The following is a 24,229-nucleotide window of genomic DNA, read 5'->3' as shown; positions in this document are numbered from 1 at the left end:
ACCCAAAATGATCCCAAGCCTCATGGAAATGCTATGTCCACCATCACTCTGGTTTTAAATTTTGTTCTTATTGTCTTTTCTATCACATTTAATCAGAAGATGATAACTTCTGCCCTTTTTTGAACTGGTACTCCATGCCAAACATTGTACTCCCTACTTGACCTTCATTTTTCTCATTAATCCTCGCAGCACATCCCAAAGTATAGGTCATTAGCTCCAGTTTACAGATGAAGAAACTGAGGTTTACAGAGATTTTGAAAGTTTTCAAAATAGCAGTCAAGAATATAGACAGAAGGACTCCAGAACCCTCACATTAACCTCTATGAGCATTATGCTGCCCCTTGAGGAACCCCTAACTTCTCAGGAGTTATTACTATTACAAATGATGTAGAAAATCACTCCATGCCCCCAACATTACTCACTTCCTCCTTCCCCCATGAACCTTTAGCTTCCCCTAGGCTTTCAATAATTTGTGGGTTCAGTACTAGAGAAAGCAAAAAAGTCAGTTTTTTGCTTTTTTTCTTTTTTTGGCAGTTTCTCAGTGCTTAAATATTTATACTCTAGTAGCTGAAATAGCATCATACAGTTTGATTAAAAATTTTTTTTCCAAGTAGCAGTACTACCAGAAAGTGAGATGTATTAGTCACAGGCAAAAATGTGTGACACATCTCAGGCAGACTGCTTGCTTCCTATCATAGCCAATGTCAGCCACTCTGGGGGACCTGGGCATTTCATTTGGCCTTGTAGGGAGAAGACTAGGTAGTTTTTTAAATTTATCCTGGAGTTTTGAAAATTTGGGTAAGTCAGGATGAGCTACCACACTGGGAGCACTGGCCAGAGAACAGGAGGAGTTACTAACAGTCTTCTTACAAATTTGTGCAAGAGTCCGGTTCTGCACAGTGGTGAGGCCTCCTTCTTTGTCTCTCTAAATGGGGTTAGCGGGATCCCTGAGTGGCTCAGCGGTTTAGCGCCTGCCTTTGGCCCGGGGTGGGATCCTGGAGTCCCGGGATCGAGTCCCACGTCCGGCTCCCGGCATGGAGCCTGCTTCTCCCTCCTCCTGTGTCTCTGCCTCTCTCTCTCTCTGTCTATCATAAATAAATAAATAAATAAATAAATAAATAAATAAATAAATAAATAAATAAATAAATAAATAAATAAATCTTAAAAAATAAATAAAATAAAATAAATAAATGGGGGTCTAGCTTCTACGGCACCAGGTACATTCACTTATGTAACATTCATCACATTTGAAATGTCTTCATTTATCTAACAGTTAATTAGTAGCTACAGTCTGCTAGGAAGGTGCTGTCAACAGGGGTGAAACCAGATGGGCACTGTTGCCTTCTTGATGCAGAGAGGCAAGTATCAATGAACAATACCATCCTGACATCATAATGAGATGTTGGAAGTTCCCTACAGCAGTGCTGATCAAGGTGTGATCAAAGGCATGGGCATAACCTGGAAGCTTGCTGGAAATACACAATCTCAGGCTTTATCCTGGATGCACTGCATTAGAATCTGCATTTTAACAGTATCTCCAAGTGGCATGTAGACACTTAAAGTTTGAGAAGCACTAGTATAAAGACCGTACAACAACCTAATGTGCTGGAGAGAAATTGAAGGAGCCCCTTCTAAATAGGGAAGTCTGATGAGAGGAAATGTGAGTTGCTGCTTGAAGGATGAAAATGATCCAGTAAGAGCAGGAGACCATTCCAGGCAAAAACAACAGAAAGTACAGAGGTCCAGAGGGAGTCAGTTGGTTTATTTAAGTTAGATGGAGCTTGCCTAGAACTGAAAACAGGGTGAGAAAGGGGAAGAAAATCAAGTAAGTAAGGGTAAGGGTAAAGAAGTAGATAACCAAACATCCAGGGCTGGCAGGGCACACAGACTAAAAGGTTTGAAATGATGCTGAGAGTGCTGGGTGGCCCAGAAAGGTTTTAGGCAGCAGAGGGGCACAGCTTGGTCAATATCCAGTCTCTCCCTCCCCTGTTCTATTCTAGAGCTGGACAACCATGTCCACATTCCCTCCCGTGTGTTTAACACTTAGTGGAGACTGAATAAGTGTTGAACAAATTGTTCCCTCTTACTGATCTTTGTAAGTTTCTGCTTCTAAAAATCCTAAGCACAGGTTGATGCTACTGTATGAGGTATCTGTATCACAATGTGGGTTAAAGAGTCTTCCGTGGCCTATCATCATTTAGAACATTGTTTCCACAACAAAATCTATTCTGAATTTTGAACCACCAGGTCTCATAGGAAGAGTTAGGTCACTATCTGATTGTGAATTGAGTTTTTATAAAGAAAAAGTGTGTGTGTGAGAGAGAGAGAGACAAGTGTGATTCCAAAGACTCAGAATATTGTAGACATTTGGAGCTAGAAGGGAGCTCCTTTTTTATCCCACAAATACTGACCCACTATCACGTACAGAGCATGGACAACAGACATATGAAAAAAGACAAAGGACTTAGCTCTTACCTTAGAGAGATCATAGGGCCCCCAAGTTTGCCAGCTGAATAAAATCACCAACAGTTCTCATACTAAAACAAATGTATCAGGTATCTTATCCAGTCCAAAGTACTCATTATAAAGTGGGGAAATGAAAGCTCAAAGAATTTAAATGACTATACAGCAGAGAACGGATTGGACCAAATGTCAGCTGAGTGTTAACGCTGGTTCACTGAGTAACCTTAGGTAAATTCTGTGATTTTATATAAATGTGGATGTGTATGTATATGCAATTCAATTGGGTAGGAAATTCCAAATTCTCTAAGACCTAATACTAAAGAATGTTTTTCTTACTCTTGTCCTGGTATCGATTTCCATGTGGTCATTCGGGGTCCAGGCTCCTTCCATCTACTGGCTTTGCCCTACTTCAAGCCCTCTCCTCCGACCTGTCCCCATTCAGTGAATGGGAAGAAGGGAAGATTGGTCATGGAAGGTGTTTGTAGATAGGACAGGGAGTGGCTTGCCTACTTCCACCCACGTCCTACCAGCTATAATTCAGTCACAGGGCCACACTAATACCAAGGGATTCTGGGAAACATAGGCTAGCTATGTTCTCAGGTAGAAGAAGAGTTAAGTTTTGTGTGTGTCTACTCAATCTATACATGTATATGTGTGTATGTAAATGTGCATAAATACATATATGTATATATACATATGTACAGGAGAAAAAAAGATTAAGCTTAGCTGAAGAAAATAGAACATCGAAATAACCATGAAGTCTACATGCGAGAAACTTCTTTGTCCCTCAAGTAAAAAAGTATGATCCATAGTCAGTAGCACAAGTCTGATAGCATGGCTTTCAAGTCATGAAGGATTTATTTAGGATTCTTTAATATTCCTAGTCTACCATCATGGGGCTGGCGTGTCTGCTCACTTCATGGACCAGGATGTCCATTGCAGAGCTCAACCACTCCAGGAAGGAAAATGAAGGAAATTTAGGCTTCTTTAGGACATTTGTGGGAAGCTTGTCTGAGTACCTTCTCTTACATCTCAGCGACAATCCCTACATGCAAAGAAGACGACTTGTGAAATAAAGTCTTTTTTTTTTTTAAAGACTTTTATTTATTTATTCCTGAGAGACACACAGAGAGAGACAGAGACATAGGCAGAGGGAGAAGCAAGCTCCATGCAGGGAGCCCTATGGGGGACTCAATTCCGGGACTCTGGGACACGCTCTGAGCCAAAGGCAGACACTCAACCACTGAGCCACCCAGGCATCCCAAATAAAGTCTTTTATGAGGGTACATTGGTTCCTGGCATATATCATAGGATCTTAACACAACATATCATTTCACATCCACTTGGATGGCTAATGTCAAAAAGACAGTAACAAGTGTAGACAAAGATATGGATAAATTGGAACCCTCGTACATTGCTGTGGGTTTGTAAAATGGGACAGCCACTTTGGAAAGTAGTTTGGCAGTTACTCAGAATCCTAAACGTTGTATGACCACATGACCCAGCAGTTCCACTCCTAGGTATATAACCAAGAGAACTGAAACCATAAACTTGCATATGAATTTTCATGGCACCATTATTCATGAGAGTCATAAAGTTTAAACAACCCAAATATCCATCAGTTGATGAATGTGTAAGCAAAATTGGTATATATCCACATAGTAGAATATCAGTCACCATAAAAAGGAACAAAGTACTGATTCATGCTATAACTTGGGTTGACACTGAAAACATTATTCTGAGTAAAAGAAGCCAAACATAAAAGGCTACATATTGTGTGATTCCATTTATAGAGAATTTATAGAGACACAAATTAGATTAGTGCTTTTCAGAGGCTGAGAGGTGGAGAGATGGGATGGATATGGGATTTCTTTTCGAGGTGATGAAAATGTTCTAAAATTAATCATTACAGATGGTTACATAACTGTGAATGTATTCAAAGCCACTGAATTGTACACTTTAAAGGGGTAAATTTCCCAGTATGTGAAGTGTATCTCATATACTGAGTATTCAATAAAGCTGTGTTAAAACAAAAACAATAAGGATCTGTTAATAAGGAAGAAGAGAATGATGGATACTAGATACACAAGGAGCACTCTGCATGTGTTTACATACACACATAAGCTTTTTTTCAAAATTATATCTATTAAAGTATTATCTATATCTATATAAAATCTATTTTCTCATCCACATCAAAAGCTATATTTTAAAAAATTGATATAAATTGCATTAGAACTCTTTTTGCCTTCAAGTTCCTGAAACTCACTTTAAACTGACTCAGGCATTTAAAAAACAAAGAACAAAAAACAAAAACACAAGGCGATATCAATGAAAAGTTCAGGAGGTAAAAATGGCTTTGGGCGTACCTGAACCCAGGTGCTCACATGAATGCATTAAGCATCTACTCTGCTTTCCCCTGGACTGGCTTCCTCCTCGAGCAGACTCTCCTCACATGTCTGACACATAACCCCTACAGCCCAGGTTTGCATGTCATGAGCTTATCAACTCCAGCAGAGAGAGCATTCTTTATCTAATAGTTCCAATACATTTCCAAGATATAATTCTTGGCCTGCCTTAGGTTCATCTGTCCATTCCTGAACCAAGGAGTGGGGACAACCTCACCCAGACTACAAGAAATGAAGGTAGGGGAGGTAATGATGCCAGAATGGCAAAAAATATATGCCCACTATTGCCTTATTACAGAAGTCATCACTCATCCTGGGTAGTGGTGGTGGAGGGGGATGAAGCATTGCCTGTGAAATATATATACCCCTTGTCTTGGAATAAATTTCAAAAACGCCAGTCAGGCTCCCTCATCCTTATCAGTTATATCCTGCCTTGAAGCAATCACCTATGAAAGGAACACAAATACACATAAGACCATGCAATATTCTTTTTAATAAATTCAGAATGACTTCATGCAACAATGGACCTGCTCCCATCAGCTAAATCACATGAAGTTACAGTTTCTAAAGTCAAATTTAAACTTTAAAGTTGAAAAGATTCCTGTTATATTGGTCAGTGCTATATATCCCTAAGACCTAGGACAGTGTTTGGCTCACACTGGACACTCACAAAACATGATTGTTGTCATTGGCTATGTGACTTGCCCAAATACTTATTAGTCCAAAGACATTTTCCAGGTTTCTAAAACCTCAGAGACCCTTGATTATTCCCAATAAAGAGAATGTGATTTTCCTAAGGAGAAGAGAATGTGGTCCTTTGATCACATGGACTCCCCGTTAAAAATAAGATGGCTCAATCATCACAGGTATATGAGAAGGTAAAAAAAAAATCATAAAAAGAAATATTCATAAATAAAAAACAGAATCCCAGTACTGGTAAATAGGTCATTTTTAATTTGGAAAATCTGCTTTTCCAGTATTTAAGTTTCACTTTATAATGTGTTCCTTAAAATAAGCGAGCTCTTTAACCTCCTTGCAGGTCAGGCCTGTGATCTAGGAACTCATTAATTGTAATTTTTCTCTTGGCACCTTCTCCATCACTCTCATTTACTCTGTCTGTAAAATTATGATAATAATAATCTGTGCTCACCTAACATACGGTAATAATTGCTAATTAACTAATTTTTATATGTAGAAACCCCTGAAGACTTTACACAGGTGCTAAGTTATTATTTTAGGCTGGGGGTGGGAGGAAGATATGACTTTCTGTTTGCAAGTATGATGGCTCCACTCTAATGCTGCTCACTTCACAGGGATGCAATATTATAAACCATTTCATGTCCCATCCACTGCTGATTGATTTGACAAGCAAACCCTGCACTATGAAATCACTTTCTCTTGTCACCTTGGGCCTCAAATAGCCCGAGTTGTGCTCATAGTTTCATCTATGGGGGCTTTTTTACAGCAAAATATAACCACTTAAGCATTAACTACACTCAAAAGACACAGAGTTGCAACTCTCAAACTAGTGATTTCCAGAATGTACCCTCCCCCCATCTAATGTTGAACCACAATTGCTTTTCATGTAAATACTATTTGATTGTATGAAAAAAAGAGAGTGGTTCTCCCCTCTAACTCTTTCCCAAAAGAGAGAGCTGCTCATTATTTAGGGTTTTTTTTTTTTCTTTCCTTCCCTCCTTATCGTTTTTAGAACAAAAGAATAATCTTTTCATCTGGGAGGGCTTCAGGCAGAACAGTTTTGAGATGTCAGCCAACCAAGAGAAATATGACATTACCATTCTTTGAAACCTTGTTCTGAAACTGTGGTTTTGGTACCCAGATCAACCGGGCACTTGGCAATGAAAAAGCTAAAACAAAACATTACTGAAAATAGTCCTACAATGGTATGGTGTTTCTAGGATAATCGTTTGTTATATTTTAACAAACAAAAGTCACTTAAACCTTTCATTCTATTTTCATGGCTGCACAGGAACAGACATGAAACATTTCACAAAGCTGGCCACGAGCTGCCTGTTACAGGGGCAAGAAGCAATCATGGAAAAAACTTCAGCAATGGTAACATTTTTCTATACAGGTAAAATGGAAAATGTGTCCGAATGCTGGCATACTCTCTGTAATTTTGCCAAATAGCACACTCCATCTTAACAGAATACACAGAGCCTTAGAAGTTGAATCCAAAAAGATGAAAGAACTTGGAGGACAGTGAGTCAGTTTGTCATTGGTGGGAATCTCTGCAGTAACTTATAATTTATCCATGGGTTGTGTAAACTTAAAGATGAAGATAAAGCTGCAGTTGGAGAGCTCAGAGAGCTCACTTGTACTGGTGTTCTCCATACTTGAGGAATTACCAAGTTGCTGATGGTTCTTTAACTGGTAGGAGATAAGTGAAAGTGAATTTTGAGCTTTTGTAATACATGCTCTGTTTCTGTTGTTTCCTGAAGGGCAGTAATTGACTAGCAAAGACAGAAACTACCCAGTTTATGAATGGAATTGTGGATGATGGCCCAAGAATTACACACAACTCCATATAGAGTAACCCATCTTATCCAAGGGTGGGGGTGTGCATTCCAAGAACCGCAGGGGATGCCTGAAACCAAGGGTGGTGGCAAACCCAAATAAGCTATGTTTTTTCCTACGCATGCAGACATATGATAAAATTTAATTTATAAATTAGGCATAGAGATTAACACTAATAATTAAATAGAACAATTATAACAATATATTGTAATAAAAGTTATGGGAATGTGGTCTCTCTCTCTCCCTCAAAGTATCTTCTTATACTCACCTTTCTTGTGATGATGTGAGACGATGAAACGCCTGTGTGATGAGTTGCAGTGCGGTGAATGGCGTAGGCGTTGTGACGTAGGGTCAGGCCACTACTGACTTTCTGACCATGTGTCAGAAGGAGGATCATCTGCTTCCATGCCCACTCTTGACCCTGAGTAACTGAAACCACAGAAAGCGAAACTGCCCGTAAGGGAGGAGGACTATTGTTGTAGCAAAAACTTAGAGGAGTGCCTTTTGGGAAGAGTCACAAGAAGTTCCACATTTCACACTTTAATTGAGAATGGGACATTTTCTTCTTCATGCCCAAATCCCCCACAGATGGACTTCTGACCTTCTTGTTTGGTGGCAGTTGATAAAAATGTACTGAATTAAATAATACATACATATAAATTTAATAGCAACACCGACCCTAAGTCAGCAAATAACACCATTCTACTCGTTAGAACGAATTTCATCAAAAGAACAATACATGTGATTGTGCTCCATATTGGGGCTTGGCAAGCTTTCTCTGTAAAAGAACCAGTTAGTAAATATCTGTGGCGTTGCTGGCCATGTCGTCTCTGTCACAGCTATTCAACTATAACCGTGTAGCACAAAAACAGCCATAGAAAATATGTAAATGAATGGATGTGGCTCTATTCCAATATAGCTCTATTTTCAAAAGGGTTGGCTTTCTCCCACAGGCCTTAATTTGCCAACCATTCTCATATATAAAGGCACTGCCATTGGGGCAAGACAAAATCAACTCAACTGGAACCCATTAGGACCATCAGAGTGAGGCAGACTGATATGGACTTTATAATAAATAGATGTTCAGTTAATGTCGATACTTTGAACAAAGGGGACAGTGGAGCATTGTAAACGCGGGAGTCAGAAAAACCTATGTTCAAATTTTTGTTCTACCACTTACTGACTGTATAACCTTTGCGAGTCATACAGTCACCTCAGTTTCTTCTCTGGGAAAGGGAGATGTTATTAGCACCTGTTTCACAGGGTTGATGCAGATTAAGTGGCATACCATTTAAGTGAGGAAGCTTATGAAAAGTGCTTGGCACAGGTCCAGACATCTACTGAGCTAAACGACATTAAGACTGAATTAATGACCATAAGGAGGGTAAGCCTTCTAGGGGACTGGTATTGCCCAGGCTTCCTAAAGTTATCACCTATAAACTGGGCCCAGATTCTCTGCCCTAGATCCCTGGAATGCAAGGATCCTGATGCATTTGTATACAGATTATGGATATAGAGTGATAGATGGTGTAATATGCAAAAGCAGTTTGTTGATAAGTTCACCAGAAAGGGATTAGAGGGAAAAGAGGCCATATCAGAGCTACGTATGAGTCATCTCTGTCTTGGAGTTATTTATTATTCTGTGAATTAGTCAGTTGGTCCCTGTAACAATTTTAACAACCCCAAAAAAACCAAATGAACAGCAGAAGAATGTGAGGTCCTTTCTCTTTAGAAAAAAAATGGTGCCAACGGTCATTAAAGGTGATTCTTTGAAAGGGAATTACTGGAGGTCACTGTCTCTCAAGGATAAATGTGTCCACCATGCTAAGTGTAAAAACCAACGGGTCTTTGCCAGAGCCCTATAACCGAGATTGCCTATGAAGATGCCCTCATTACTGGGAACCCATTTCAAACAAACCTGGGAGATATTTGTTCATCTTTTGTCTACAGGGATTATAGGAAGAAACTAAAGAGCTATTTAATTGAAGAAATCATAAGGTCAGACATATCTTGTTCTCACCTCTATATCCCCAAGATTGAGCACAGTCCCCAGTATACAGTAGATGCTCAATAAATGCCCATGACACTGTTGACTGGCAGAAGAGAAGGTGCCATAGCTTTCTCAGGCTTCCAATGGCACAGACACACAGTTCTGGAGCATTCTACTATTCAAAGTCCTTGTGCTGCACTGTGGGGCATATTGGAGACAGTAACCGATTGCATCATATTATATGCTTGGCATAATTATACTGTAGGCTTTTGTCTCCTTTGGTGCCAGTCAGTCTCAAAACACACGCCGCTTCCTCTCTTTGCTTATGTAAAGCGCTGGGGTTGCCCACTCATTACAATTGGGATTTGTGAACTCTGTGTCCACAGTCTGAGTCACTGCAGCCCAGAGGCTCAAGCTTGGGAGAACCGGGATGGCTTTTCCCCGGAGAAGATATTCAACAATGGGCATTTGAGTCCTGGAAGAAAAAGAAGAAAGTAGCAGACATGGACTGGCTGTGTCTCGATCAGATGTAACATGGTGATCAAGTTTGCTTTTCATTTTTTAAAAAAGAAATATTCAGGATGCCTGGGTGGCTAAGTTGGTTAAGCATCTGCCTTTGGCTCAGGTCATGATCTGGGGGTCCCGCATTGGTCTCTCTACTCAGCGGGGAGTCGGTCTCTCCTTCTCCCTCTGTGCTTGCACCTTCTTTCTCTCTCAAAGAAATAAAATCTTTAAAAAAGTAATAAACTGCTTTTTTTCTTAATTTTATAAAGAGGGTTTGATCTGCAGGGAGCTATAGATTCTCCCCTCTGAATCTCTTTCCCATCCATTTACTTCGTCTTTGCCACCACTCTCATCCGAGCCACCATCTCCTCTACCTGGATGACGGCGATATTTTCCAAAGTTGTATCTCTACATCCTGCCATGCCCCTTTCCATTTCCACATTGCTGCCAGAGTGCTCTTTTTAAAATGGAAAAATGGTTCTGAACCACCGCTGCTTATAACCATTCAACGGTTTCCCGTGTCTTTTAAGAGAAGAATTGTAATCCTACACTTCGCTTCTCAGGCTGGGCATGATCTCATCCCGCCTCTCTTGCCAGCCTCATTTTGTGCTTCTCTCTTAGTTCTGTATTTCAGCAATTGAAGACATTGCCAATTGTCCCTCAGTTTCCATTCTCCCTTGTGTTTAAAAAAACCAAAACAAAATAAAAGCTGAGTTTCCCCAGAGCCCATGACTCCCCAGCCAAAAACTACATTTCTAGTCTTTCTGAGTTCTTGACAGTAGAACATGAGAAGAAGTGATGTTGTCCCTCAAAAGGAAATGAGCCTGCTCTCCCTATCTGTGCTTTCTCCTCCTACTGGTTGGCATGCAGGCTAAGCACATAGGACCAGGAGAGGATCTAAAGTATATCCCACAGGCCAAACCCAGCCTATCAAGACTATGTCAACAAAGTTTGATTGGAACACAGCCACATCAATTGATTTAGGCATCGTCTGTGGCTGCTTTCATACTGCAATGTCAGAGTTGAGAAGTTGGGACAGAGACCATATGACCTGCAAAATGCTGCCAGTCTGATCTTTTACAGAGAACTTTGCCAACTTGTACCGTCGGGGGAAACAGAGCAACAAGATCGAAGGGGCCTAGGTTCATGGCATTTATAGAGCCAGTCACATCAGCTGAATCAGTGCATCTGGACAATAAATATAAAAAAAAATCTGCCTTGTTTAAACCTTTGTATTAGGGTCTTCTGTTGAAAGAGTCCTTCAGTCTGAGCATTATTGACATTTTGGGTAGGACAACTCTTTGTTTTAGGATGCTGCGTTGGGCATCGTAGGGTGTTAAGTATCATTCCTGGCATCTACCCACTAGATGCCGGTAGCATTCACTCCCCAAGTGCAATTATAACTATCTCCAGACATTGCCAAATATCTGTTGGGGGATAGAATTACTCCTGGTTGAGAAGCCCTGTAGTAGAGCAACTTAATCAGCTATGCCAAGCATCTCCCTCTCCTTAAGCCTTCCAGAACTAGGAACCACTAGGAACTCTCACTGTCCTCTCTAGCAGAAATGTTCTTCCTCACTCCTCACATAGTCATCTCCTACTTTACTTTGTGTCAGCTTCAACATCCCTTCCTCAGGACCCTCCACTGATCCGCCCAGGAAATAATAGTCCGGTAGTCACCTGTAGTTTTCTTAGGCAGCAATTATTGATATACTATTTACCATTCACAGACACAGATAATAAATAAGTGATTGTTGAATGACTTTCTCACAGGACATTGAAATTTTGCAGGGAAAGCAAGGAACTAAAATTGGTAGAGGAGGCAAACATGAGTCTTGCCATGGTCCTGACTTGGGGAGCTGGGTTCATACTGCTGGTTATATAGAATAAGCAAGAAGCAGCCAGGGAGAAATGGGCTCTCCTTACTTCCCAGCCCCGGAATTCCCATAAACCAAGGGACCTGCCTTCCTTCCATAGCAGCCAAAACATCTGCTAAAGTTAGTCCGTTTCTGTATTTCAGAGCAACATATGGATTTGTACTTTGCCTTTGGTTTTGAAATCGCTTCATATTAACCCTGTACTTTTCGGCCTGCGAAGTTGTATGTGATATGATTTATTAACCCTGCACTATACTCTTTTAAGGTAAGTTAAAGATAATCCCTACAGTCACATCTTAAATTCAAATGCAGAGAAATAGGTGCCCCCCGCCCCCTCACACACTCTCCAGACCTTCCAACTGTCCGAGCTAAGAGGCTAAACATTCAGATAGACCTAGATGCTTCCTTAGCACAAGCCATTAAGAGAGATGTGTGTGGTCTACTTAATTCCTTTGTATTTCTCTCTCTCTTCAGATAGTTTGTCTTCACTCTCAATCCCACTCTTTAGAATCCTGCACCTTCAAAGCACCTTCCAATCTTTTTCTCAAGATCCTTAGCATTCTGTAAGTGGACCCATATACTGTTTGAAATAAAGGCACATTCTTCATCCTCTCTTAGTAGGATACACACTAGCTGTGTGCACATGTATGTATAATGATTGCAAAAGATATTTGACCACCATACCAAAAGAAAGTCTTTTGCAACAGATCTGGTTATAAGACTTAGTTCCACCAGTAACTAGGATGCCAGGATGTCTGTGAACAGTCATATAATCTCTGAGCCTTGGTTTCCTCAGCTTTTAAATGGGTCTAGTGTTGCTTACCTAAAGATGTGCTGTACCGAGGAACACAGTGCCCTGGACACAGCAGGTATTCAATAAATATTATCTAAATTTCTATGATCCATTCATTTAGTCTTTCCTAGAATTCCTGAGACAGATCATTAGGCCTTCTCAAGATGACCAGCTGGCATATGAGGCAGACCAGTGATTATGCCCTGCTAACTAGACCATATGGAACTTCACCACTTTACCTTGATCTAAACATTTGAGGGAGCCCCAGGCAGACATTGTAAGAGACAGTGTATCTTTCTAGGAGGGCATGGGGTGAACAGTACTCTCACATCTTGACACTTGCACTTCTCCCATGCTTCACTGTGTGCATGCCTGCATCCACAAGCACATGCATGCAAGCTCATGCCCATGCTAATATGCACACAAAAATACCACCTGCATACCACTTCCCCTCAGCACCAGAACTTTTATATCTTACTCAAGAAATCTTTAGGCCTGCTCTTCTCTCTCCCCTCTCCTCTCCTCTTGTGTAGGGTCATGGATATTGGATGGAAGGTACACATAAAGGTTAAGAAAAACCTTGGAATAGGAGAAGGTGGGACAAATTGTGAGTCACATCAGGGTGAGGATGTGTTGGGAAGATGGGAAAAAGAACAAAGTGTCACAATATCTCAAGATGTAAGTTATCAAACTATGCACAACTAAGCATCCAGGAATTTTATCCTTAGTTGGGTCATGATAATGATAGCTTCCATTTACTTTGCACTTAACTCTATGACAAAAGTTTAGCAAAGAATGTATGAATTACTTTATTTACCCTCAAAACGACTCTGATGGGCTAGATACTATTTCCTCCAGTTAATAGATGAGGAAACAGAGGCCCAGATTTGCCCAAGACTTCCTGTGGACCCGTGGGTGACAAAGAGGAATTTCAAACTTCTGGGTGCTTGATGTCAGACTCTAAACTCACTGTGCTATAGAGCAGGGTCCCAGGGATTCCACACTGTAGGAAGGCTGAAGAATCCTGAGATAGCTGATGCTAGCACTCCCCTACCCCGCCCCACAAATCCATTCTACCCATCTATGCCATGACAATATGGCTTGAACACGGCTGCCCAGCCAGGGACAACACTTCCAATAGCCCTTGCATTGAGATGTATTGTGTCAATCACATTCACCATTGGAGTGTGAGTGGAAGTGGCCTGTGTCACTTTAGAGCCAACATTTTTAAGATGCAGGCATGACTCCTCCATGTTCTCCTCACCTCCTGCCCCCGACCCTGCTAGCTGGAATAACAAGGCAACCAACCCTGAAGGAGGGCTGAACTTGAAGATGGAAGGGATCTGGGTCTCTCCATCACCATCACCATGTGGAAGCAAGGGAGGCTGACCAGCAACACTCCCTCAGGACACTTCTTTAAGTAAGAAATAAACTTGTATCATGAATATGCCCTCAGAACTTTTAGGTCTCCTTCCTTACAGCCATCATACTATCTGAACTCACACAACTTCTTTCTTTGCTTTAAAAAACAAAAATGGCCCGTTGCTGGTCTAATGAGATTAAAAAAAAAAAAAAAAAAAAGACCCCCGGTAACGTGGGTCAATGGAAAAAGAATCACAGCTCCATAAAATAAACATCTCCATAAATTGGAGATAAAACTCATTCAAACATGACTTATTAGACGTGGCAATTATATTTATTTATTTATTTATTTATTTATTTATTTATTTATTTATATTCATTCATGAGAAAGAGAGAGAGAGAGAGAGAGAGGCAGAGACTCAGGCAGAGGGAGAAACAGGCTCCATTCAGGGAGCCCAACATGGGACTCAATCCCAGGTCTCCAGGACCAGGTCCTGGGCTGAAGACTGTGCTAACCCGCTGAGCCACCTGGGCTGCCCAACATGGCAATTATTTAAAACCATTTATCCCCTATCCTCTTCCCTTCAAACGAAGCAAACACAGTACAACAGGGAAAATGTGAAAGGATACCAGACGATGCTAATAATATTTCAAACTCTGAAAGGTGTTCTGACACTTATAAATTTCAAATTCATAACAGGAGAAGAGAATGAAGTATTTACTGTAAAAAAAAAAAAAAATCATTAACCTCTTTTTCCTTTGGCCTGGAATTGTTTCTCTCATTTTCTTCAGTCACACTTTATTCAGTTGAGTGTCTGGCTTTCTGAGCCAGCTTGTCTTTTATGAATTTTCCAGGTGGTTTGAAATGCAGAGTAATTAAGTGACTTCTCCGAGGTTACATGCAAGGAGCTGCAGCCTCCTCTCTGAAGCCTCCTCTCCCAGCCTCTGGGCTTTCCTCCTCCAACCTCCATGCAGGAAACCAAGCACAGATGAAGTCTTTTTCTTGGGAAACAAGTGTAAAAACTGCTTTTAACCTTAAAATTAACTTACTTATTTACCACTCCTAAGCTCTGACATTTTCAAGGTTTGGGAATTCTTATTTGATATGCCAGATCCTGAAAGCATGAGATGAAGAACCATCTTCGCTGAAGTTGGTGCCTGTGGACTATTCCCCGACACCTGGAAACAAACTCTCTGCCTTTCTCTCTGCCCTGTACTTTGTGCTTTCATGGAGAAAGGGAGAGTGCATGGAATTAAAATGCCAATCTGGCACCCAGTTACAACCCCCCGTGGTTCTGGCTTTGTGCTTTTGTACAACAGGCTCAGAACAGAGACAATAGCTAGTACACAAGCCTAATTACTCTGTGTGTGCCACTTGCGAGCTGCAGTCTGGACCTGGGTTTGATTTAGCGCTTTTGAATAGAACATAGAGAGGATGGTTAAGACTTATTGCCACAATTGTGGTTTCCAAGCTGTCACACTCACACAGATGCTGGGGGCAGGCTCCATTTTTTAGAGCTTTGGATATTTCACCTAACTCCACACCATTTCCTGCTAAGCTCAGAAATGGGTCTGTAACCTTTGACTTGTGAACTTATCCCTTATGATATTTAGATTTAAAAGTTTCTTGTCCTTGACCCTGACAGAAATCTCAACCATTGTCCTTGGGGGCAAGGGAAAGCTGTAAAGGTGACCTTACACAGCGTCATGTCACCCTGTTCCTTTTAGAATCCTAAAACTGATCATTTTCATAAACAGCCACCCTCATGTTTCTGACTTCCCCTACATCTACACACTTATATCCTTACTTAGGAGGGTAGGAATTTGACCTCTTAATTTTGGGGTCCTCCTTCCATGGCCCATCCTCACCCCTACCCACAACTGCCTTTAGAGTTTGGTACATATGGCCACCCACTAAAGTCAACTTTCTGTTTGATTGTCTGGTGGGATAAATGGAAATACCAGATGTTTATATGTAGTTAGTGTATTTGGGAGACAGAAACCATCCCTAAGCATGGCTATTGCGTTTCCTGGTCCAGCACTGACATCCTCTTCTGAAAGTAGCACTCTGATTTTTTCCTCTGAGGTATTGTATAGCCCCTGTTTTCAGGGCAAGGTGTAATGCACATCTCTTGGATTTAGGGATGGGCATGGGAGCCAGCCTGGCCATCAGCATATTCTGGGCATAGTGACTGGCATACGATAGACACATGATCCAAGTGCCATAGACTGAATGTTTGTGTACCCCCCACAGAAGTTCATATATGTGATAGTATTAGGACATAGGGTGATTGGGAATTAATTAGGTCATAAGGGCAGAGTCCTTATGAGCGGGATTAGTGCCATTATAAAAGAGGCCCCCCAGTGCTCCCTTGCCCCTTCCACCATATGAAGTGATAGCAAAAGGACCTTCATCGAGGAAGTGGGCCCTGCTCAGATACCAAATCTGCCAGTGCCATGGTCTTGGACTTCCCCATCTCCAGAAATGTGAGATCACCCAGTCTGTGGTATTTGTTGTAGTAGCCCAAATAGACTAGGACATTGAAGTAGCAGTCAGAAGAAATCCATTTATTTTTCTGGGATTATTGGATACACTCTCTTTAACATTGTGTTTACTTACAGAAGAATGTTGGGCACCAAGGAGAGAGACCTGGCCTGGAATGAAGCCAACATGGAGGAAAAGTGATCTAAGAAATAATGTGTGACTGTGTCCTGGTGATGCATATGACCTCCTGGATCCATCTCTGCCTAAAAACATATTGATTCTTGGCATGTTTGAAGCAATAATTCCTTTTTGCTTAATATAAGTTGACCGGAAGAGTTGTAACTAAGTTATGGGTGACCAGAAGAGTTAAAGCAATTTAAGTAAGGCCAATGTGACTATACCCAATGATTTGCAACATGTGAGCTCTGAAGTTTTAAGTAATAAAGTGGCTAAGATTCATGGGGCTCCTTTCTTTAGTCTTTCTTTATTGCATTCCCTCATAGGACTTGAAATATCTTATGTACAATGCTGTCCAGTTTCTGCTGGGTGCTCCTCACTACCCACATTATTTCCTGGAGGTAACTTGCCAGATTACTCAGAAACATCTCACTGTTCATTTCTAAAATTGAATGCTCCTCCCAAACAGACTCTTTTCTTGATCACCCTCATGTCAGTTAAGACCATATTATCTATTCAGCTGGTCAAGCCAGAAACTAGAGACAGCAACGCTTCCTCCCTCTCCCTCACCTCCCACATTCAGGGTCTCAAGATGTCCTGTCTATTCTACTTCTTAAATGTATTTCAAATCAGCAGATTTCTCTCCATCTCTGCTGCCTCCACTCTAGTTCAAGGGTCACCAACTCTGTCTAGGGATATGAGAGCAGCCTAGATCTATTTTCTGATTCTTTCATGGTCATTTTCAAATCCTTGCTCTACAAAATAGCCATCAAAAGTCAATTTTATTGTATTATGGCATGCCAGCCATGCCTAAACACTTCGCTTCACGTGAGACATAGAATTAACATCTTACTGTGGTCTAAAGGGGGCTCTGACCCCACATGCCCACGCCTACAAGGCTTTTCTTTGCTTTCTAGGTCATGGACAGCCCACTGCAGGGTAAGCTCCTGGTGATGTTCCTTCTACTAAGCTTGCTCACTCTTCCTTAGTTCTTCATATGACTTTGACCTTTTTGTCCTGTAGTTCCCAACCTGAATAACAGGCTATTCTGTGTGCAAGTCCTTTTCCATCTCAACCCTCTATTTGCTTTATATACTTTCACACTTTGAAAATAGTTATTCATTGGTTTACTTATATACTATATATCTTGACATTCAACCAAATTCCATAAGGGCACATGGTAAGCACCTGATAAATATAATTGAATGAAAGAAGTTCTGTGAATCCATGTGTAGACAAGCCATTTTTCTACAGACAGAATAAATAACATATGTTGCACATACATGGGCTCTTTGTCAAATGTCTGCATATGTTATTGTTGTGTACCCAAACACAAGTACATTTACGATCTTAATGAATTCAGATTTTTTTTTTTTTGTCTTTAGGTATTTTCTTAATCCATCTTTACGTGAAAATTTCCCCAATTCCACCTCCAGTCCATCAAGCCCTGGCAATTTCTACAGGCCTATTCCCTAGCATTCCCCCACTCTTTTTTTAACATTAAAAATTGATCCTCATTAGAGCTTTCATGGTGCAAAGTTCTAATTTGGGGGTTACTGAAAATGAGGAGATGCATTCTCAGGAAATAAAAAATTATAGATTTAACGATAAGATCTATGGTGTAGTAGTCCATAAATCTGAATGGAAGCTACACATTGTTTCAATGCTAATTCAGTTATATCACTGCCCACTGCCTTCAGCAGGTTGTGTGACTTATTAAAAAATGATTCATAAGAAAAAGAACCAGATGGAGCATAAGCATAAAAACCGGAAAAATAAAAAATATATATACATATAAACAAGAAAAACTATATTATATACATATGTATCTCTCCATAAATAGAATGAGATGAAATATACAAAGATGACAGAAACAACCTCCAAGGAATTATTTGCAATATAACCTAAGAAAATATTTTAAATAAGATGTATAAAGATTCAAACAAAAGGCAATAAGACAATGGAAGGTGGGGCGGCTAGATGACTCAGTGGGTTAAGCATCTGCCTTCAACTCAGGTCCTATCCCAGGTTCCTGCCTCCCTCTTCAGACTTCCTGCTCAGTGGGGAGTCTGCTTCTCCCTTCTCCCTCCTTCCCTGCTCATGCACTCTCTCTCTGCTTGACCACCTTCAGGATTGGCTTTTAACTCATAATATTTCTTCTTTCCTCTTACTCTTCATTCCTCCTTCCTTCCTTCTTTTCATTTCCTCCATTTCTCCTGCTTTTGTGCTGTCCTGCCTTCTTTTCTTCTTATACACATGGATAAATATTGAATGTAATTATCACCAAATGTTAAAATGGTTATTTCTGCGAATTTTGAGTGATTTGGGGGTATAATTTTTAAAATTTTATAATTATATTAATTTATATACCTCAAAATTGTTTTTTTAAGTGTGAGTTGGGTCTCTATCACTAAAAATACTGAGAACCATTGGCTTAGTCCAACATCCTCATGTCACAGGTAAGGAAACAGGCCCTACAGCATAGCATGAGATACAGCATGAGGGGAGAGGACTCATGACCAGTCATGGTGCTACTTTGTGTAATCCAGAACCATGAATAATGCCCTCATTGTTGAGGGTGGTTTGTCAATAGTTAGTCTAATGGTTGGCCACTGCTAATGAATGCATTTTCTCTCCCAGTTAACATTGGACATGGATCCGAAGTGAACCACCTGAGTTTTGCCAGAGGATCCTTCAAGGCTAGGGCAGATGCTGACTATTTCAGACAGAGTCAGGCCAGTGAAATGGCAGGTAGGTACTTTTGTTTAAGTACCTATTGACAGCCATGAATTCTACCTCAAATATTACCATCTGCTCTGTTTGCAAAGACAATCAACCAAATTTCTGAATTCTATCTTTTCAAATGAAGTGTGGGTATCAGGATCTCTTTCTTGGAGCACATTTTCTTAGCTTTTTGCTTTTCTCCTCATTACTCATCCCTAGTTCTAAGTTTAAAAGTTTCTCCCTCAATTTAAAAGTCCCCTCCTCAACCTTAGTTCTCAACTTAGAAGTCGCCTCCTCAGTAGGCCTTCTCTGATCTAAAAAGGGTCACTTCTGAGGTTCCCTTTCTCACATCCTTGTTTATTTTATTCAGAGCAATTATGATCATTATAATTCATTTCTTTTCCCTTGTTAATCCTCCCACTAAAAGTTAAGTTCCATGAGAGCTCACTGTGTTTATATAGCCTTAGCCCAGCACCTGAGATCTATCAGGTTCTCAATAAATATTTGTGGTGTGAATAAAGGATTTAAATGTATTTCTTTACCCTTGCCCTCAGAAAGAGTCTTATCTGAGAAAATATCCTATTAAAGTTTGATTTTAAATAATGATCACAGCTCCATCAACAATAAGTTGGTAACTGGTCACTCCAGTGCTACTCCATAGATACAGGAGCATCAACCTCTGTTAAGTCTTATCAGTGAGACCTGGGGCAAGTTGTTGACCTCTCTGAACCTCAGTTCACTCACCTGTATGATGGGGGTCATATTAGTTGGGAGAATAATATAGAATATGCTCCAGAAGCATTTGGAAAACTACATAGAGCTATGTAAAGTAAGGGATTCAGTTGTCATACACTATATGTTGGAAGGCAGAACTTTAAGATGCTTGTTGTCACCCCATGGCTTGGGCTTCCTCAAAAATCAAGGTTTAGGTGAGCATTTGTGTGAAAGTGATTCACTGGGGAGTGCTTCCAGGCAAAATGAAAGGGAGAGTGCAGTGTGAAACAGGGAAGAGAAATAAATCAAACAAGGATGCCGTATCACGTACCATCTTACTGAAGGTGACTCAGGCCCTTGGGGGAGTTCTGGACACATCAAGTTTCATGCCTCAGAGTAGTCCCAATCAGAGGTGAAGCCCCACACCCATCAGTCATTGGTTGGGAGCTGCCCCCAGGGATTGCGGTGTAGGAATTCCCAGGTACTTCTACTTCAGGAAGGCAAAGCAGGCTCTAGCAGCCCTAGGGCGGAGATAGTATTCCAAGAACTAGTGAGCACAGAAATGGTAAAAGGATTAAAGGGAGAGTAAACACAAACAGAGCATTCACTAGGAAATTCCTGTTTCAATCACAGACTATTGTCCTTGGCAATAGGGTTCATGTTATGAGTTGAGATTAGATTCAAGTACACTACACCTTGTATTTATGCAGCATTTCTCGTTTCTCTTTGAAGTGCTTCTCCACATAACTCATGTGAAAGGATAGCTGAGAGCAGGCTTGGTTGGATCACGTGCAAACCATAAAAAAGTACATTTTCAAGGGCAAAAGGTTAAATAAAGGAAAGAGGTTCACTGGTTTTACAACCATGAGTGGTTTCTATTTTTCAATAAGTCAAACCCTTTAGAAGACATGGCTGAATGGGCAAAAAGCCCTCTCGGGGAAATTCATGCCTTTACAGTTTGATTTTCTTTGGGGTAAAGGGGAAAATGCAAGCCATAGTTTAAAACTATTCATTCTATCATGATCCTGAAAAAAAAAAAGTTGCAATACTTTGGGGATTGAAGATGTTTTATAAAATATTCTGTGAAAGCATTACTTTTTGGATTTTAAGTGTTGTTTTTTACAATCAATTCTATCCGGCTGGAAACATTCAAACTTCTTTGCAGGACTGGTATGGTTTGTTTCCTTTTCCATCCACCAGAATGTTCCAGCTTTACTGACTGTCAACAGCTGACCTGCAGGGATGTGACAGGCCAGGAGTGAGTTGTCACTATATTAGCCTCTGGCTTGTTCCTGGCACGGAGGAACCCTTCTCTTTCTCTCTTTCTCTGCTTGGAAGCTTCATGGCTCAGTGGCAAGAGAACTGGCTTGGACACGACACAATTTGGCCTAGGTTGGCAAGCTAAGGCCTGTGTACAAATCCCATCTGCTACCCGTTTTTGGATGACCCATGAACTAAGAATAGATTTTGCATGTTTAAATGGTTGAACAATAGTCAGAAGAAGAATTCTAATCCTGTCATGTGAAAATTGTATAAAATGCAGATTTCAGCATCTATACATAAAGTTTTATTGAAACACAACCATATCCCTTTGTTTAGGCTTTGACTGTTTCAGCCCTACAAGAACACAGTACTCAGTTGTGGCAGAGACTTAAGGCCTACAAAGTCAAGAGGATATACTATCTGGTCCTTTAGAGGAAAAGTTGGCTAACTCCTGACCCAGGACAATTCACTCCTCTGAGCTGCACCTTCTTCATCTGTAACATGGGTTATTAATGGGACCTGTCCCCGAGACAGGCAACTTAGTGAGACAATGTAGGAGGCAGTCAAGAGCACAGACAGGGTTCTAACTCTGGCTCTGCCTCTTACTAAGTGGGTAACTTTGGGAAAGGAACCTAATCTCTCAATGCCTCAGTTTCTCCTTCTGTGAAATGGGGCTAATGAAAGCCTTTGCATCCTAGTTATAAGTTTATTATAGGCACATCGCTTGGAAAGGTACTTGGCACGCTTACATGCTGTGTAACATTAGCCACTTCTACTTTTCTAGGGTTGCGCTGAGGAGAAACATGCATGCTTGTTAAAACGAAGAAAGGTGAAATTATAATCTTTCTTTTAAAATGCTCCAGTAGCTGTATAAAAGGGCAAGGACTCTGGAGCCAGACTGTGAGAGTATAAATCCAGGCTCCCTCCCTCACTAGCCCCATGACTGTTACTTAATCTCCCAGGACTTCAATTTTATCATCTGTAAAATTTGGGTAATAATAATAATAATAATAATAATGAAAATAATGATCACCTCCTCAGATTTTGGTGAGAATTAAATGAATTTTGAACATGTGTAAAGGACTTCAAATGGTGGCTGGCACAGAGTGAGTAAATGTTGCTTTCTGATACATATTTCTGAATGCTATAAAAATCAATGCATAATCATGAAAAAAGTTAACCCAACAACCACCTAAAAATCACCTCTCATGCACTAATGGTACATGCACCATGATTTGGGAAACACTGACCTGCTGGCAGGTGGATGGTGGAAATTTGGGGAGAACAAAGAGGAAGAGGCAATAGTTTGTCTCTGCCCTTTTAACTGTCAGGATCTACCTCTCAAATATCCCTGAGCAGGAGAAGTACTCTGCATGAGCATGGTACCCTGTCTCCAGATCTTGGCCTCACAGTACACTCCTATTCACTGTTGTGACCCACTGGTCCCTGATCACATCTTTCCTGATTATTTAGTCCTGACTACAAGCTACTTTCCCCATTTCTATAGCTACTGTCAATGTAGTTTCAACCTCTATCTTGAGGAAGCATCTCTGGCTCAGCTTCTGCCCTCTTCTCAGACACAATCCTGGCCCTAAGACCTGCCTGCTAGCCAGAGGGAGTGAACTTCTGACATTCTGGATTCATGATATCTGAATATTCTGTTTTGGAGGATCTCAAGATAGGAACAAACCTAGGGCCATTTTGCACTATAAAAGCCAAGAGGGTAGGGTGTCTATTCCCTCTCCTGCTTCCTGGTGTCATAGACCATCAAGTGCAGAAGCCCATAACTCCTGGTGAGTGACACAAAGGCTTGGGATCAGGTAGCAACTATTTGCTGGAGCATGCAGACCCCAGGGCCATGGAGGGAGCCATCAGTGGCAAAGGCTTCAGGGGTAGTGACAATGGCCCTGGTGGAGCCCACTAACTAGATTATTCCTGTGCCTAGACTTGGTCTTCTCCTGGTTCTTGCCTGGGCTAGATCTCTGCCTTCTCTGATTCGTGAGCTATCTGATATCCTTCCAATGAATTTCTTCTCTGAGTAGGCTAACGAGGGATGTTTCCATTGTTTGTAACCAGAATTTTGACTTGCATACTGGGTTTGGGCAACGGGACCATGATGTATATTTACACTCAAGTCCTGCTGTATCTCCCAACGCTGGACTGAGATCTCTCTTGGGAGGTTCCCTAGGGATCATAGACAATGATCTACATTTCTACTCTGCTTATTTTTTCAGAATCATTATGGCCACATTAATAATTTTTTGCCATTTGCCATGTTATTCTTGCATCCTGCATTCCTTTCTGACCGTACAGCATTCATCTGGTTTATAACATTTTAAAGTGCTGGAAGCCTAGAGTTAAACCAGCAAGAGGGGGAAAAAAGTTTTATTAAAAATATAAGTCAAACTTCTTCAGATGAAGCCAAGTAACAGTATTAGGAAAGACTTCTGTCCAATTTTCTTTATTGGATTTTCAGTGATTTGGTAGCATTGTGTCATCTATTCTATGCATAGTTTTTAACTTTTAATTTTCATTGTTGTCTTGGATTTTTTAAATTTCATGTGGAAAACACATCTTTGTGAGCTCTTGGGGGTAATATTTGGAGATGAAATGAGGATGAGCTCTTGTCTCATGAAATATTGAAGTAATATCAAGAAAGTATAAAACATATACAGACCGACCTTCTTACACAAAGTAGTCTCTACTATCCATATAATTCCAGAGAATAGAAGTAGGTGCATTTATTCTAATGTCATCCTATAACTTAGATAGATTTCTTTCTTTCCAATGGTTTCTCCTTTTGGGTGTATTGATAGCCTAACTTAATGTCCCTTTCCAACATAGGTATTTGTTAAGTATTTGTTGTGAGCCTACCTTCTTCCAGGCACACAGAGACATGAGGAGAAAATGTCTTTCCATTGTACCTTGGTTTTT

At 40.7% G+C, this 24,229-nt stretch overlaps 1 long non-coding RNA gene across 1 annotated transcript; it reads left to right on the top strand.

The window, feature by feature from the left end:
* Positions 1-1,171: 1,171 nt before the first annotated feature.
* Positions 1,172-16,859, top strand: LOC111091267. Its single transcript, XR_005374419.1, has 4 exons — positions 1,172-1,660; positions 6,859-6,963; positions 11,921-12,042; positions 16,555-16,859. It is a non-coding gene; the product is annotated as an uncharacterized LOC111091267 (long non-coding RNA).
* Positions 16,860-24,229: the final 7,370 nt, after the last annotated feature.

This window comes from Canis lupus, chromosome 20, assembly GCF_011100685.1.
Source record: "Canis lupus familiaris isolate Mischka breed German Shepherd chromosome 20, alternate assembly UU_Cfam_GSD_1.0, whole genome shotgun sequence".
Lineage (NCBI taxonomy): Eukaryota > Metazoa > Chordata > Mammalia > Carnivora > Canidae > Canis > Canis lupus.
This window is presented reverse-complemented; position numbering and strand designations above follow the sequence as displayed.